Below are 6,056 nucleotides of genomic sequence, written 5' to 3'. Positions count from 1 at the left end.
CTGTTAGTCTCATTTCCCTCATCTATAAAACAGGGATAGATAGTGATGCCTTATAGTACCTACCTCATAGGGCTGGCATGAGGATCAAAGGAGATAATGTATGTTAAGTGCTTGGTAAACTTTTAAATATTATATACATACCAGCTTTTTCATTAGAATTCAGACTGTGTCCAGGATTAGGGGGTTCGATTAGGATAAAAGAATTAGAGACCATTTAGGAGGTTGTTAGCTGGTGCAGTGGATAGAATGCTGGGCTTGCAGACAGGAAGATGTGAGTTCAAATCCAGCCTCAGACCCCTTACCAGTTGTATGACCTTGGACAAGTCACTTCACCTCTATTTGCCTCAGTTTTCTCAACTGTAAAGTGGAGATGATAATAGCACCTATCTCACAGGGTTGTTGTAAGGAACAAATGAGATAATGTTTGTAAAAAGTGCTAGCAAACGAGCTATATAAATGTTCCCCATTCTCTCATTTGACCAATGTGGGAACTGAGATCCAAAAAGAGGATATGGGTTGCCCAATGTCATGAAAGGAACCTGATCCAGCTGTTATGGCTCCAAACTTTTTTTCCTCTCCCACTTGCCCTGGGTAAGAATTCAGTCTAGGACCAGGCATGGAAGCCAGAGGCAAGTGAAGGTAAATCCTATGCCTGATTTTTCATGAATAATGAACTCTAAGAAAAAAAGAAATTAATGACAATGTCTCTCATTACAATTCAGCCTTAGTTTCACATTCCCTCGTCCTCTTGTTCTACTTCTCTGTTCTTTTTTTTTTTTCACATCCCTGGGAACATCAGACACACCTTCAAAGATGGTGAACATTGACAGAACCCCAGCTGTGTAAAGGTTTAGGGCCCTATCAGTATGACTCAACCGCAGGGACTGTGAACAGGGAAATAGCTTCTCTTTAGTCTAAGAAGTGTGGAATTACTCCTCCCATTAGGCAGTATTTATTCACATTTCCCCAGAAAATGGTCCATCAAACCTCTACTCTTAAATATTAGCAACTACTAAAAGCAGAATCGTCTATAGCCCTCTCTCCTCGTCACTTTTCTTGTCAAAGAGAGTCACTGCCAACATCAATTCATTTATGTAATTCATTCATTAAAAAGAAAAAGCGTTTAGTACGGTACCTGGCATATAGTAGATACCTAATAAAGATTTGTTGTTTGACCTGATAAATGTTACAAACATGTGTTAAACACTGTGCTAGATATACAAAGTTTATAACATGGTATCTGACCTTATGGAGCTTTTACATATAATTCAGTAGGGGGAATACTGCAAAAACACAAATAACTGTAATACCCATTATGACATGATAAATGTATTCTAAATGCATCAAAGAGGTAGGTACATAATGGTGCAAGGGAGAAGAGCATAATCAATGTAGGAGTAGGGCATCTGGAGACTGACTCTTAATGGGGTAGGTGGCATTCAAGTACAAGGTGCTGAAGGGGACAGAGCACCAAGCCTGAAGGCAGAAAGAACCGTTCAAATCCTTCCTCAGATATTTACTGGCTGTGTGACCCAGGACAAATCACTTAACCACTGTTTACCTCAGTTTTCTCATCTATAAAATGGGGACAATAATAACACCTACCTCCAAGGTTTCTTGTGAGGACAAAATGCGATACTATCTGTAAGGAACTTTGAAAACTTTAAAGCTCATAAATACTGATGATACATGATTGATTAATTGATGATGATGATGATAGTCATAACCAATGAGGGACAAAGCATCAAGGTACTAGGGACAGGTAGAATTTAAGTTGGGTTTTAAAGGATTAGTTCACATGTCCACCTATTCAATACTAATTAAGCAAAGAAACAAAGAAGAATCAGGCATGGAGGAGATTACAGTCCATCAGAATGTATAAAACATACAGACAGATAATGGTAGTACAAAGCAGAGGATGATAAGTACATGAGATGTACCAACAAGGTAGTAGGAGTATATGGAGAAGAGTAGTTGGTGGTGGTTGGGAAGATCAGGGAAGACTCAGGTTTTCAAGCGTAGGCGGAACTTGGATGGGTGGAGACACACTGGACACAGAAGTAGAAAAGCACAAGGGTATGTTTGGGGAAATAATTACACTTGACTCCAGCATATCGGAAATGTTGAGGTAGGGTATAAGGCTAGAAGGGTAGGCAGGAGCTAGGCTATAAGCCAGGTCAAGCTTTTACAGCATCCTGACCAATTCCTGGCAGAGAACAGTATTTAATGTGACGCACTGTCAAAGTTACAAAAACCTGTGTTTGAGAACTTGTTCAGGTAAAGGAGTTTTCAGAGTAGCTCAGGATTATACAGGAAAGCCTTTGTGCTCTCACTCTTGTGGCTAGGAATCTTCTGGAATAGTCCTATTCCTTCTCATGCCTCACTAAGTGGAGAGGTGACCATGCTCAAAATGTTCTTTGTAAAATGGGGATCATACAGAGCACCAGGGTTCTGAATGGAAGTGACCATTGGCTAAGGATGGAAGGGAAGAGAAGGCGTATGTGGGAGATAGGCATGAATGGGGACAGACCCTAAGACTCCCCAGAGTGTGGTAGAAAGACCACTGCACTGGGAGTGAGAGAACTGAGTTCAAATCCCAGCTATGTGAGCTTGGGAAGTCATTCAGCATCCCTTAGCTTTAGTCTCCTCACCTGTAAAATGATGTGGTTAGTCTAAACCAGGGGTGTCAAACATGCTTCTGAATGCAGATGAGACAGATTAAAATATAATCAAGAAATATTTAACAAAATAAATAAAAGTACAATAAACACAGATAATACTACATTTGAAAACTAAGTCAGTAGTATGCATCCCACAGGGATCTTTATGTATGCTTAATGGCCCCATTTCTATTTGAGTTTGACACTACTGGTCTAGACCAGGGGTTCTTTACCTGGGACTTATTTAAAAATATATATACATATATACGTGTGCATGTATTTTAATAATTATTTGAATAAAATTTGTTTCCTTGGTATGTACTTTATTTTATACATTTTAAAATATTATTCTTTAAGGAGTCCATAGGTTTCATCAGACTTCTGAGGGTCATAGTACAAAAAAAGTTAACCCCTGGTTTCAGTGAACTAGGTCTCCTTTCATTTCTGACATTCTATGATGGTGTGTGTGTGTGTGTGTGTGTGTGTGTGTGTGTGTATGCGTGCATGTGTGCACTTGATAAACCCCTGTCATCAACTAATTTTCTTATGTTTTTACTCTTTCTCTTGAAGGGGGTACTCAGGAAAAAGTGAAATCCCTTTTGTCAGTCCCAATACCCCTTGAGACAGTGGATAGAGCAGTGGGCCTGGAATAAGGAGTTCAAACTCTGTCTTAGACACCTACTAGTTGTGTGACTCTCGGCAAATCACTTAACCTCTATTTGGCCTCAATTTCCTTAACTGTAAACATGAGGATAATAATAGTACTTACCTCACAGAATTTTGTGAGAATCAAATGAATGCCTGACATGCACTAGGCACTTAATAAATCCTTATTTAAACTGAATTCAAATTTTGCCCTAGACACTTACTAGCTGTATGATACTGGGCAAATCACTTAACCTCTGTCAGGTCTCAGTTTCCTCACTGTAAAAATAATAGCACCTATCTCCCAGAGTTTTGTGAGAATCAAATAAGTGCCTGGCACATGGTAGGCACTTAAGAAATACTTATTTCCGCTCTGGGACGACCAAGATCATGAAGACCATGGTTAGACCTATCCAGGAACCCCCAAGGATGGGCTTGTCCCAAGGTAGGCCCTAACTGGTTCTCACGTATTAACTTCTCTAATATTTTCAGGCAAAAAATTGACTTCTGGCCACAATAGACAGAAGTCTTGAAGTTGATGGGCACTGGATATGGCTGGGCTATGCAACATGTCTGTAGGACCTGGCCCAGCGCCAGTCAGTTCTTCCTTTCCTGAGAGAGGGATGTGTTTCATAGCCCATTGCTGGCCAGCTGCTTCTGCTACCTTCCTGAAGCAAAAAGCTCTCAACTCAATTAAGGCATGATGATTGCTGGGTGAATTCTCAGCTGCAGCCACTGCCACCACTTCCTCATTCTTTCCCTATCCTCTCTATGGCCATTTATAATAATGATAACAGCATCTACTACAACAACAATAACTGACAATTATGTAGCAACAACTACTACTACAATAATAACTCACATCTATGTAGCAATTCAAGGTATGCAGAATGCTTTACATACATTTTTTGTTGGGGGCCTCACAGCAGCTTTGCTAGGTGAACATTACAGGTATTGGTATCCTCACTGATGAACAAACAGCTCAGAAAGGGCGTGACTTACCCAGGGTGACACATATAGCAAGCGTTAGAATCAAGGATTTGTACTCAGCTCTCCCTGAGCCCATGCCAGTTGCTCTAACTGCTACATCATACTGTCTCACTTTCTATGAAGGGCAAGGGCCCCAAATGATCATTTTGAAGGAAGGCTTGCAGCTTCTCTTCTTGAGGTAATGGAGGTAGATCTGGCTTGAGTAATCCACCTGCTTATATGCCTTTGAAGGTCTTCTGTGAGCCTAGCCCCTTGCTTAGAGCAGACAGCAAATCAAAGAACCTGCCCTCCATAGCAGTATAGTCTAGTTGGAAAGACCAGAAAGATACAGAAAAAGATGAAACACATGAAACAGTTGTGCAGTCAGTGCCAAGTCAGAGGTACAGATGGAAAGGGCTATAGGAGCAAATGAGGAAAAATAGGTCATTTTGGGCTGGGCTGCTCGGGGAAAGGCTTCATAGTCATTGAAGAAAGATCAGGATTCAGATAAGTGGAGAGGAGATACAGTAGAGGGAATGAGGTATAGAAAGGATGGGAAGTATCTTGTAATATACATGGTGTATTCAGGGAAAATAGTGAGGACGACTAAACACCACAACCTCAGCACCTTATAAAGAGGAAGTATGGCACAGTACAAGGAGAAATGTATTCAGGGTAGTAGACAGAGCTCTGGACTTGGAGGCAGGAGGACCTGGGTTCAAATCCTGCCTCAGACACTGAATGCTATATGACCCTGGGCAAGTCACTTAACCTCTTTTTGCTTCAGTTTCCTTATTGCAAAATGAAGGGCTTGGACTTGATGATATCTAACATCCTTTCTAGCTCTAGATTTATGATCCTGTAAGATCCGGGTCATAGCATGGTGTTTGGCACATAGCAGCTAATAAATACTTTTTCATTCATTTGCCCATTAGACTTCACAGTTACTGTCCTTAACCATTGTCTCTGACTCCAAGTCCCATGTTCTTTTTCCAACCGTTTTATAGTGAGAGATTGTGTGTGATGTTTATGCAGCTTCTACTTTTATATACTTTTATCCTCAACTTTATTGTTGAAAATTGAAAAGTCCCTATTTGAACGCAGCAATATCCGTAGCTCTGTAGCTCTGGAGGTATATGTCCCCTTCTCTCCTACCCTCATCATCTTACTCCTGGACTAATGCAATTTAGCTTGCTGTTTGGTTTCCCTGCCTCAAGTATGTCCTCACTCCTGTCAAATTAATCTCCCTTAGAGAAGATCTGACTGTCACTCTCCCCTATTCAATTAACTCCAGTGCCTTCTTATCATCTCCTGGATCAAATATAAAATCCTCTGTTTGGCAATCAGAGTCCTTCACAGCCTGTCCTCCTCCTACCTTTGCAGTCTTCTTACCCCTTTCTCCCCATCATGCACCCTGGGATCCAGTGACAGCCGCCTCCTTGCTGTTCCATGAACAAGATACTCCATCTGCAGACTCTGGCCATTTACTATTTCACACGCCTGAAATGCTCTCCCTCTTCATCTTCACCTCCTGGCTTCTTTTTGTGGCTGTTGTTGAGTCATTTCAATCACGTCCGACTCTTAATGACCCCATCTGGGGTTTTCTTGGCAAAGATACTGGAGTGGTTCAGCACTTCCTTCTCCAACTCATTTTTATGGATGAGAAAACTGAGGTAAACTGGGTTAAGTGACTTGCCCAGAGTCACACAACTAGTAAGTGTCCAAGACCAGATTTGAACTCAGGAAGATGAGTCTTCCTGACTCCAGGCCTGATACTCTATC

Source organism: Phascolarctos cinereus, unplaced genomic scaffold (assembly GCF_003287225.1).
Source record: "Phascolarctos cinereus isolate Bilbo 61053 unplaced genomic scaffold, phaCin_HiC Scaffold_2;HRSCAF=192, whole genome shotgun sequence".
NCBI lineage: Eukaryota > Metazoa > Chordata > Mammalia > Diprotodontia > Phascolarctidae > Phascolarctos > Phascolarctos cinereus.
Note: the sequence above shows the minus strand (reverse complement) of the source record.